Source organism: Myotis myotis, unplaced genomic scaffold (assembly GCF_014108235.1).
Source record: "Myotis myotis isolate mMyoMyo1 unplaced genomic scaffold, mMyoMyo1.p scaffold_m19_p_6, whole genome shotgun sequence".
Classification (NCBI taxonomy): domain Eukaryota; kingdom Metazoa; phylum Chordata; class Mammalia; order Chiroptera; family Vespertilionidae; genus Myotis; species Myotis myotis.
Window position 1 is genome coordinate 18,891,165 of NW_023416368.1, and position 12,717 is coordinate 18,903,881.

The window sequence follows — 12,717 nt, forward strand, 5'->3', positions numbered from 1 at the left end:
TGGCACTGGCCCGGCTCACACCCACTTATGGCGTGGAGTGATTGGGGCCAGTGCCAGCAGCGGGTGTGAGCAGCGGCTGCTGCCCCAATTGCTGCTCAGGAGCAGGGAGAGGTGGAGAAGTCCTCAGGGGCAATTGGGCGGGCAGCTGACACTCTCACCCACTGACGGCCCTAAGCGATCGGGGCTGGCGCTGGGTGCCTGTAGCGGGTGTGAATAGGACCAGCGCTGGCAGCAGGTGCAAGCACCAGGCGGGACTGCAGTGCACAGGAGCAAAGAATTTTCAGTAGCCACCAGAGGCTCACCCCGATGACAGCAACTGGTACCCCACCTTGGTCTGGCACCCCCACTCTCCTGCTCCACCATCCTGCTGTGGCCAACACCCACCATGTTCCACGCTCTGCCGCCTGCTGCTGACATCCGCCATGTTGTGCGCGCGCCCCTGGTGGTCAGTGCATGTCATAGTAACCAGTTGTTCGGTTGTTCCACTGTTTGGTCTATTTGCATATTAGGGTTTTATATATATAAAAGCATGATCTGATTTACTTGTAAAGGATTACTTTACCTTCTCTGGTGGGAATAGACTATAGCAGGAATCAAGTGAGAGGTTGGTAAATGACAGTCTTTTAAAGTGAGAATAAGAGTGCTAAGACCCATAGGTGATGTCTGCCATGGGTGGGTATGGAGGTAGGTGTACACAGGTAGGTAGGTAGCACCCATTAGAATGTCTCCACCATGGAAGAAAGTTCAGGTTGGGCAGCCAGACTACCACTTCCTGGATGTTTGAGATGTACAAATCACTTACCTTGGGTGTCAACTTTTTCATCTATCAAGTGGATAAAAGCATTTCTTAGGGACTTTTAAGTGTCACAAGAGACAACATATTGTCTGGTACATAAATGTTCCACAGCTGTTTATCTTGCCTCTCAGTTTACAGATAGGGAAACTGAGGGGGCGGGGAGAGAGAGAGAGCGAGCGAGCAGGCTTCACTCAACCATCCCACTATTGCTGGCAGGACCTGGTGAGGACTGGGAAGGCTGAGAGAGGCCATTAGTATTTGAACTGGCCTCTGTCCTCCCAGCCCCCCTCTTTGAGGGTGGAGTGTGGGAAATCAGGCAGGAATGTGTACATCATGAAGCAAGTGCTCGTTCTCTGTGCCTTTTCACTTCAGGTACCACCTGAAGATAACACACCAGCCTGGACCCTGATTGCTCAGGAGCTTCTCACTTGGGCCTCCCATCCATCTGCTTTCTGTGTGTTCTTTCTGTTTATTAGAAAGAGAGGTTTGATGGTTCCTTCCGTGACACATGGTTGCCTCCTCCTAGGCTGTGTGTGCAAGGGGACGGGGGTGGGGGGCGGGCGGGGGGAGGGAGGTTCCTCAACACTGAGTCTCCTCACCTGTAACACTTTCTTCTGCCACTCACTCACTGCCCAAGTCCACTTCCTCAAATTACACCATGTGAGTCCAATCAGCTCACTGAACAAATGAGGGGACTGAGGTCAAGGACTCACTCAGCCAAGGTCACACAGAAAATTGGAGGTAGAACTAGGCTTGAAGTCTTTTGGTTCCTAACCCAGTGCTCATTGCATCACCCCATTCTGTTGCAAGATTGATGACTCAGCTCTCCTTCCAGCTTCTGCAAAGATGCAACAGTAGAGATACAGGAGATTTCAAGGAGTGATGGGGTGAGAGCAGCAAATGGATAAAGCAGGGGAGACATTTCTTTATAAAGCCCAAAGAATGAACGGCCGCCTGTCTGCAGTGAGGATAAGTCTACAGTGTCTCTCACCCTCACTGTCCAGTTACTCTCTGTCAGTTTACACTGATGACACAGCCCTGTGTCGCATCATGTCTCCCATGAGGGATAGCATGTAGAAGGTCATTTATCCTTCTCTCCTTCGGCACCAGGACCAGGTGCACATGGATCACTCACAAGGATCAGAGACAATAGCCTAGCCAGAAAAGGGGCAGTGCAGTAAATTGAAGGGCAGGACTTCGCATCTCAGTCTCCCCTTCCACCTCCTCCCAGCTGCTAAGTTATTTACACATTTTGGGCTTGGAAAGGCTCCTCACATGTCTAACAGGAATAAAAATTCCCAGCCTGCCTGAAGCCAGGGGCTAAGCCAGAAAGACTCATGCCCCAGGGCAAGAGGCAGGGACTTAGTGACCACAGGGAAACAGGCAGTGGAGGAGCAGGAGGAGCATGGGCCCTGGAGCCAGAACCAGAGGCTCAACACCCAGCTCTGGGCTCCAGTCCAGTTTCCTTGGCAAGCCACCCAAGCTTTGTGCCTCAGTTTCCTCAACTGAAAATGGTGATACCATAATATTTACCTCATAGGGTTTCCATGAGCCTCAGGTGATAACTATACAACTATTAGGCACAATTGCCACAACTCTCGATATTGTTATTTTTTCTTAATACCTAAGAACTCTTGGGGACCATTTTCCCCCTTATGATGATAATCATGAGAAAATCTGCGCACTCTTCAGTGCTTCTCTTGTGAGGGCTTCCTCCATCGCTCTCACCCCTGCAGATGAGAAACAGAAGTACCCCTCTGAACATGCACGATACTTTCCTCATCCCACCTTCCTGGCACGTGTTGTATGAAATCATGTCACGGGTGGTTGTCTTTCTGAGTGATCCATGTGGGCAGAACCCACCCTTTAAATCCTAGTCCCAGCTACTCTGAGCCGGAGGGAGCTAAGTCTGCAGACACTGGGGTCAGACCAACCAGGCTGTGCCCTTTCCCAGCTGGATGATTCTTGTGTAAATTACTGTTGCAGTCTAATTTTCAAAAAAGCAAAAAACATGACCTTTGTACAAATATATACTGAAAGCACATTGGAGGTTTATTATCATGTTAAAGAAGGACTCAGCAGGATGAGAAAGCTCAGTCAAAGAAGGACTTGAGAACTGGTATAGAGTCCCTGAAAAATAAAAACACTGAAGTAAGATGGCTAAGTTATACACAAAGGTAGCTAGGTAATTAATGCTCTGCAGGGCTAGAACACTCGGTAGTAACTTTGGGCATTATCTTTTCTACTGAACAAACATCCTTTGTTCTTTACCAGCCAAAAGTCATTTGTAACTTACACATGTTCTATAAACCAACATCTAATATGAAGGAGTCTATGTGTAATTAATGGTAAATTAAATAAAGGTTCATTCCCTTTAAGAATCAGATAAAATACTTACCTGGCAGGGGCGATATCATGATCACAAAGGTGCTTTTCCCAGGGTGAGGCTTATCCGGATGTGCTGACCCCTGACATTTCCCCAAATGTGGGAAACTTGACTGCATAATTTGTGATGGTGGGACTGCATTGTGCTCTCTCCTATCAAAAAAAAAAAAAAAATCAGATAAAACTCAGGAGAGTCTGTGAGATAGTGATCCAGTACTGAAAGGACATTATGTCTTCCTTTTTCCTCATTTCCAAGTTTTGGGTAATTTTTAATGATTACTTTTCTAAGCCTCACTTCTGTATCTGTAAAATGGGGTGACAATGTCTGTTGTTAGATTTGTGATGAAATGAGACGAGGTATCCAGTGTACTGTCTTAGGTGCTAAGTGTTGGCACAGGGCTAACCAGATGTTAAGGTTCAAGCTTTGGAATGAAAATGACAAGTATGTGCCTACGAGGTGTCAGACACTGTGCTCCATGCTTTCCATATGCTTACATATACCCCATTTACCTGCAGAACGGGTCTGTCAGGCGGGCAGTGTTTAGTTCCAGCTTATGTGCAAGGAAACACGGATTACCAGGAGCGAAGTGACTTGCCTGAAGATCTGAGATCGAGGGAGTACAGAGTACGTCTGTGATTCCAGGGCTCTTTCCACAACGTGGCTGCCTCTTTAAAAGAAAGAAAGAAAAATCACAAGACAAAAACTTTGAACATCATTTGCATTGAATGCGAACTGATTTAGAAGGATTTATTCATTTTCGTTATTCATCCAGATTCTGTTCCTTCCTCCCCGCTTGCCCACCCTATCCCATCCCTGAGCCAAAAAGCCTTTTGCCTTTTTCTTTTTGCCATTCACTCAGCCCTTCAAAGCGGGAAGGATGTGCCTCTGAGTGAAACATTGTGCTGGCAAAATGACACTCCATTTTCCAGGGGCCCTAACAAAGCCTTTTGATTTGAATGTCAACGCTGTGAGCATGATTAAATGTAAGAGCCACTTTTACATTCCCCAGCTGCAAAATAAGTTGTACAGTTCAATTAGTTTGCCATGTGGCTGAGGAATAAGGCCCCTAAAAGTTGCTATGGTGATGTGACGGATGAGGATGGTGTTGGGGCTGGGGCTGGAGCCCAGTGAATTTCCAAGGACTGAAACTGGAAGGGTGACAGGTTGGGAGGATGGCACTATTCATTTTTCTTTAGAGCCGCCTTGAAATGCTGTGTTTCCACTGTATCCGCGACGCGTGGACTCTCCATCCTGATACATGAAGATAATGTCTGGGAGGATTAGCCACAGGCAGGCCTTTTGCTCTTTCTCTCTTTCTCTCTCTCTGTCTCAAATCATTTGCTATCCTGTGACATTAATTGGTATGTGGAGAGAATAATGTAGGAAAGGAAAATATCAAGGCCTTATAATTTATCTGTATTGGCCTGAGGCCCACATCCTCCCAAACTCTCATTGTGGATGATCTCTTGCTTTTACCAAAAAAAAGATCCTTTAGTTCTTGGCAGTGCTCTTCGCTGGCATGGTCCTCCTGGCTCAGTAGGAATTTGAGCAAAGACGTCCATGAATGAAGTCGGAGCAGAACATGTGGACATCGGAGGAAAAAATGTTTCCCATTTGTTTTCTTCAGGGTAGTTTTTAGAAAGTGTCCTAATTTTTTTTTTTAATTTTCTGTTGTTTTTATTGTTGTTGGGGTTTTTGTTTTATTTGTTTTGTTTTTGTCCCCTTCACTGAGCTCTTAAGTCCATGGTAGCAGAGAAGATGTTTATTAAGTAATTTACTACTGTACTCCCCACACCCAGCCTAGGGCTCAGTAGCAGGAGGCATTCATTAAGTACTTGTTCAGGAAATGGATGACAGCATGTGAATATGAATCCCGACTCCTGCCCTGTCTTGGGGAAGGCTGCTTTAGTTTTGCTAGACACCAATTGCCTCCTTTGTAAAGGGAGAGTGACCAGCCTCCCCTACCTGCCTCTAGGCTTCTGGCAGGAAAGAATTAGTAATGGACATGCAGGAGCTTTTTAAACGGCACAAATTAAAGGGCTTCAAATAAATTAAAGGGCTTTCTTGTTGGGATGGATGGCACGTTTGGATGTGTGGTATGTAGAGTAATTGCCCAGCCAGGGAAGATCCTCGCTCACACAAGAGCGGATTGAAGAAGGTGTGTGCAGCACGAGTTTGTCAGTATCCTCATTTAAACGGCCCCCGAGAGTCCCACGAGCAAGATGTTCCTTTAAGGTCTTCTGCAGCAGCATCATGAGAATTCATTAAGGTCGGTAGAATGATTTGATAACCTCAGATAATAGGTGTGACGGGAGTGTAAACTTATATTATTAAAACATGAATTGAATTGTTTTCTGGATGACTTAAGCAGGCAACAGGGTGAAGGCAATTTCAGAAGGTGCTTTGCGGTGCCTGGTGAAGAATGAACGTTGAATTTGGCTGTTGTTCATTTGCTGCTTTTCCCAGAAGGCTACAGTGCAGGCTGTGTGGAGAGGGGCAGGGAGGAAACAGTATTACAGTGAGGAAAATAGGGTTCCCACCTGACAAGCTACTGAGGACCGTTAGGCAAAGCATGGACCTTCTCTAGGTCCCTATTTCAAGTAAGAAAAGCACTTTCCAGTCTATTCCACAAGCCCACATGTACAAGCGGGCAGTTAGAATGACATGAGAAAATGAAGGGGAGTCTTTGGTTTATTAGATAAATTGACTGAGTTTAAGATTAAACAGGTTTGCCTTAGGACCACACTTCTGGAAGCTTTTAATGAGTTCCTGTCAATCTTATGAGGAAGAAGAGATGAAAGAGAGTTGTGTTGCATTTCTTTTCTTTCCTTCTTTTTTAAAATATATTTTTATTGATTTCAGAGAGGAAGGAAGAGGGAGATAGAAACATCAATGATGATAGAGAATCATTGATCAACTGCCTCTTGCACACCCCCTACCAGGGATTGAGCCCACAACCTGGGCATGTGCCCTTGACCGGAATAGAACCCAGGCCGATGCTCTTTCCACTGAGCCAAACCAGCTAGGGCTATGTTGTATTTCTTTAAATTATTTTATCATAATCTTTTTTCTGTTAACATCTCAAGTAGTATTCTTTGACAACTTTGAGAAATATTGCACCCAAAAATAAAGTCTTAGGTGACTCTCCATCTATAAGTCACTCAGGGAAACCTCCCAAGACCCTACTATAATTTCAATGAGGCAGCATTCTTGCACTTATTAGATCAAATGATAACAAACAAACATGCAAGTCAGGAAATAGGAAAATCAAGCACAAGCATCCAGAATTATGCTCCTTTGACATCTCCTTCTGAATGCCTCCACGGGCTTTAAAATCAGCCTGTCCAGAGCCAAACTCAAAATCCTCCACATCTGTGCCACGCCAGTCCCAGACTCCATCTGGTGTTCCCTGTCCCAGTGAGTGACACTGTCACGGCCATCTATGGCAGCTTCTTCTCTCGGTCCTGCCATCCCCCAATCCTCACTATTATTCCTGTTTACTTCCTATAACTCTCAAGTCAATCACTGTCTCCATAGAAGGTAAGTGCTGGCTGGCATGTCTGGTCTTTATGATCTAGCACACATGATCTTCTTTAATCCCTGGGGTGGGTATTTATCCCCAGTGAACAGAGAAGGGTATTGAGGCACCGGGAGCTTAAGGAACTTGCCTGAACTCACATCCCCAGCCTATCACAGCTGAGCTGGGAGATAGACCCAGCTCTAAAGCTCCCTTTTGAGTACATCCTTGCAGCCTCTCTGAGAGCAATTCAAGTCCAAATTTCCCCATTGTTCAAATGTGATTTTCAAGTCAATCCTGCCTTGCCTACATTACAGTATTGATATAAGTATAAAATTCAGGGGAGAGTTGCATAGCACTTTAGGAATGTAAAAATGGCTTGACAAAGGCAAGCTCTTATTACTCAACTAGGCTGCAGAATTCAAACAGGCCAGGAGAGTGCATCTCAATTGGCATAATCTCTGTGATAACAGCTCCAGACAATCTTGGGAAAGAAGGTGCTGAGAGCGCTGTCCATTTCCTCAAATAAGAACTCTCACAAGATTCATGAAAGGCAGGCCACATTAAGCTATTGGAACTGCATTTCTGATTTCTCAGATGGGTTGATGCAGAGCCAAAGCCCAATTTTTGAACTATAGAGCTGTTAAATAGCACCCAGGGCATCTCCCTCATATTACAGAAGTGGAAACTGAGGCCGATAGCAACCTTAGTCAAGGTCAAAACCAGAAGACAAGTCACAATTCTATTTCTCTCCTCTTCCCCACAATTCCACATTAGGCTGCTTTTCAGAGGTTTTTCTCCACTCTGTAAAATCTCTAAATTCCCAAAGCCAAGGCTCAAGTTCTCCTTTGACTGGCAAGAGGCCTCTGGCAGCCCAAGAGGAGCATGCATGGCCTATGGCATTTGCCTTGGGGAGAAGGAGAGCTCCAGGTGGGACTGGCAGACACAGCCATGCTCTCTGCACATACTTTGGGCAAAGCATTTTGTGTGTGATCCCCAGGGCTTGTGAGTCCGATGGCTGGGATATAAAGTGAAGTCTGAGCATGAAAAGGAAATCACACGAGTCAGAGCCATTACTACATCACCGCCTCTACACTAGGTGCTCCACCTTTGTGCCCAATGCTCATGCCACAGCCATCCTTTTAGGGTTGGACCAAATGTTGTTGGAAGATCCTAATTTTCCTCTCCAGTGTTTATAATTGTGTCTTTTTAACTTATATAAGCAATGCTGCCTGCCATGAAAGAAAAGCAGTGTGTGAAATTTTGGAATGGGCCTTAACAGCCTGCTCATCAGCACCCTACTCCTTCCTTAACAACCCTGACAATGTGCTCTTGGGGCCTCTTCATTACCAAGAGAGGGTGTGCAACCCAAACACCTAGAAGGGCAGGCAGAACCATAAACACTCTAAGCAGGCTAAATGTGAGAGTGAATGCCCATTCTGTAGGGGCAGCCATGACCCTGTCCTGCTGTCATTGCTGCATGGCATTGTAGACCCTCAGCATTGTCAGTTGCTTCAGTTTAAGAGTAGTCCCCAATCCAGACTTTGGGTGTCAAAACTCCTGACTTTAAGGTGATGGCAATGAATTGTAAATTTTTAGAAATGCTGCATAGGCCAAATAAGATACCTGCAAGCTAGATGCAGTCCATAGGTGGACAACCTCTTGTTTATTAAGAGACTAGAGGCCCGTGCACAAATTCATGCATGGGTAGGATCCCTCTGGTTGGCCTGCGGGGATCAGGCCGAAACCTGCAGTCAGTCCAATGCTGCCTGCAGCTCCTACCTGCTGCTCCTGCTCATCCTGGACCCACTGCACCTGTCTTGGGCTCCCACCCAATCAGTGCTGATTGGGAGAAGCTCGCACTGCTGCAGCAGTGCTCGCCAGCCATGAGCACTGCATCTGGCACCCTCCCCAGGGGAGTAGCCTGAGGGATTGGGCTGAAACCAGCTCTCCGACATCCCTTGAGGGGTCCCGGATTGGAGAGGGAGCAGACTAGGCCGAGGGACCCCAATGGTGCACAATCGGGGTCAGGGGGGGACCACGGGAGGGCTCCAGGGCGTGTCCAGCCCTGTCTCGCCTAGTCTGGATCAGGGCCCGTTGGGGCCGGCTGGCCAGGGAGGGATGCAGGAGGTTGGCCAGCCAGGGAGGGACTGTGGGAGGGCTCCAGGGTGTGTCTGGCCCATCTTGCTCAGTCCCAAATCTCAGCCGGACCTCAGCAGCAAGCTAACCTACCATCAGAGCATCTTCCCCCTGGTGGTCAGTGCACATCATAGCAAGTGGTTGAGCAGCCTTAGCATATCATTAGCATATTATGCTTTGATTGCTTGAACAGTCAACTGGTCGCTGGATGACCGGACACTTAGCATGTTAAGCTTTTATTATATAGGATGTCCATAAACAGGGTCTACTGTATACATTGTTCTATTGTCTTGTTTTCCCTGACTCCATGTCATTGGTAGTGATGGTTCTGTCAGCTCCTATAGGTCATGTCATGGATTTTAATAGTTATATAGTATTCTCTGACATTAGGGTTCACCTTCTATTTGTCCTATTGATAAGCATGTAGATGTTGAAACTTTTACAATATCATAGGGGCTTCAACAAATCTCTTACACATGAAGTAAGCATGTGTGAGGACATCTGGGGATGATCACTGGTTTTCCTGATACTTGCCACCTTGTCTCATTTCCTTCAGTGGATGGAAAGATCAGGAAACACGTCTTCATCCTGTGTACTCCCCTCACTGTGTCAGCAACTATACAACCCTTGAATGAATGACTAAATTCATTGACTACAAAAGGTCAGATAAATAAAACTCATCCAACCTGATTTTTATGTCTGACTTTCTGAGTGACTTTTAGGCAAGTTATTCTCTTTGTATAAGCCTGTCCTCTCCATCTGCAAAATAAGCCTATTCATTTATTCCACACATTTCACCTTTTTCCTGAATACCTTCTGAGTATTGGCCATTGTGTGAAAGATGAGGGATACAGTTATCTTCTGTGGGTCCTTCCTAAGTTCCCTTTCAGTCTCACCTCCTTCAATGCAATGATATCCTGCCAGGCTCTCAACTCCAAGCCTATGCAAATTTGAAAATGGAAATAGTGCCACACTCTCCCAGGAGGCAGTGCTAAGTGTCCCCCACTGAACATATATGTACTGTGGGGATTCTTAAATGCTATGTACTGACAATGGCTAAGGGCAAAATATTCATAATCAGCTTTCACTGTCGAAACATGTCATGCTTTGGATAATTTCCTCTGTCCTGTGAAAAGTCATGACAGTACTGACCCTGTTCAAAGAGTGTGACTTCCACCCTTTAAGATGATGGTAATTGGAAGGAATCTTCCCTTCTTTTCTGTCAGCTGGGGAAAGTAGGATATCCCAGCTTTGCTACACCTTATTCCCTGAGGTCAAAAATAAGTAAAAATGGGAGCAGTAAAACCAAGTAAGACTTTATACAATGGGGTAAAGGTAATAAACTCATGAGCCATCAAGCAAGGGCACAGGGGAGTCAGCATGCTGTCGTAGAAATAAAGTCACATTGAAAAGGAAAGCAATAGAGAGTATGATGCTTTAAAACGCTGGCTTTCAAACCAGCTGTCCTATTTTCCTTGTCTATAAAATGGTGATAACATCACCCAACCCAGTGGACTATTGAAATCATCTAAATACATATTTCATTATTATGGGAGATGCAAATGACCTATTGTCTAGTTTTATTTGTAACATTGACCAGGTTTATGATCTGAGGAAAGACATCCATTTTTTTTTTTGGGGGGGGGGGGTTAGGGGGCCTCTGTTGTATCATCTCTAAAAAGGGGAACCAAACATGCTATAGCTACTCCAAAAGCTACAGTGAGACTCCAAGAAAGTGGTAAATGACTACAAAAATGACCGCTATTATGAGCTGGTAATTAACCCAATGACTCAGGTTACACATTAAGGAAAGTTGTGAATTGGAATATACTCCCATGGTTTGAGGTTGGTTGCCATTTCACAATTTCATCAGGGTTGAAAGTGTCGCTGCTGAGAGTAGGCACATGACAACTTAGATTTACTCTCTGATCCATTCATTCCCATATTTGAGCATCTCTCAGTACCATCTAAGTTCTAGGAAATACCATAGTGAAAGGCTTTCTTTCATGAAGTCTAGAATCAAATAGAGGGCACAACTATCAATTAAATTACCACAAATAATAATTAGAAACTGAAATAAGGGCTACAACAAAAGAAAAAGAGAGACAAAAGGAAGACCTATTTTTAAGTGAGAGAGTTCTGCGTGTATAGAGGGGCACTGTGTTAAAATAGGGTAAAATTGCATGTACATGGTTATTAACCCCTTACCCATAAAACTACTACCTTCTTCCTGATCCTGAGTCTATTATTCAAGAAATTTTCAGTTACCAGATGATATATGGAAAAAGCTCTAATTTTTGTATGTAGATAGTATATTATTCACTGAGCCTTTAATATATGCCAAGAAATATTCTATGTACTTTAAAAGTATCAATGTTTACTTCTCCAACAAAACCTATCTTTTAATTCGTTGTTTCTCAGATAAAGAAATAGAGGCACAGGAGTCACAAGTACAAGTCATAATTCACTTCTTAGGGAGAATGAAACCATGAGCAGTGACTCAGAGCCTCATTGCTCTGCTCTGTATGGAGAAGATTAGAGTCCCAACCAGCATTTAGGGTTGGCACAAAGATCATGTAGGATAATAAATGTCCTTCTGTATACTGCAAAAAATTACTGTGTACATAAGGGGGTTATCATGAGGGTTCTTCAGAGTATTGCCTCACAGGTTCATGTTGGATGCAGCAAAAACATTGGAGGTCAGTATCACTCTGTTAATACTTGCTTTAATGTATTTTACTCCTGCCTTGTCATTCGCCAGGGTCCTTTTTATTTTTTTCTCTATGGCTATACTAGTATATTTATGTCATGATATTCCTGGATCTTCATACTTTTCTCTGGCACATTTGGAATTACATTGGTTGTTGGAGAGGGCACTCGGCATCATTGATTTTGTGTGGAGGGACCTTTTTTGGGTGGCTGTCTTGTGTTACTGTACATCTGATGATTCAACTCCTTTAAAACACCCTTGCCTGCCTGGTGTGGCTCAATGGTTGAGCGTTGACCTAGGAACCAGGAGGTCATGGTTCGGTTCCTGGTTAGGACACATGCCCAGGTTGTGTGGGGCATGCAGGAGGCAGCTGATCAATGATTCTCTCTCATCTTTGATGATTGATATTCTCTCTCTCTCTCTCTCTCTCTCTCTCTCTCTCTCTCTCTCTCTTTCCTCTTCCTCTTTCCCTTCCTCTCTGAAATCAATACAAATATATTTAAAACCCCCTGTATACCTTTGCCCTATGTGACATAAGGGAACAAAAATCAAGGTAATGTGGGTCCAAGAGTGTCAGCTGTATAGACAAATCCTGGGCTGGAGGCTAAAGCACTAGTCCCGACCCTGAAGAGCTGATGACAGTGAAACTGTATGTCCATACCTCCTTAGAAATGGAGCAGAATCAAAACTGATAGCATCACTGGTAATATAATTCATGCCATCACCACTCATTTCCCCAACACTCCTTCTCTACCACAACACAAAGAACTGCAAGTCTAACCTCCCCCAAATTATCCTGGCCTGCTCCATGGAGTAGTGCAGGGAGAGCAGCATTAGTTACAGGCTCCAATTTCAAATGTGCTGAGAGAGAACAGAAAGCTGGCTTCTCCCAGGTCACACTGCCAGTCCCTGTGGCTCTCCTAATGGATTAGGAGTGTGGTGTACAGAATAATGTCCATGTCCTAATCCCTGGAACCTGAGACTGTGTAACCTTGGATGGCAAAAGGGACTTTCCAGGTGTAAATTAAGGCTCTTGAGATGGAGATATTATCTGGGCTATTTAAATGAGCCCAAGGTAATCACAAGGGTCCTTTTAAGAGGGAGGCTGGAGGGTCTGAGTGACAGAAGGAGATGTGACAGCATAAACAAAGTTTGGAGCGTTGAACCAA

General features: G+C 44.9%; 1 pseudogene; it reads left to right on the forward strand.

Moving 5' to 3' along the window:
• The first annotated feature begins 3,186 nt into the window (after positions 1–3,186).
• On the forward strand, positions 3,187–3,337 carry LOC118659482 (annotated as a pseudogene).
• Positions 3,338–12,717: the final 9,380 nt, after the last annotated feature.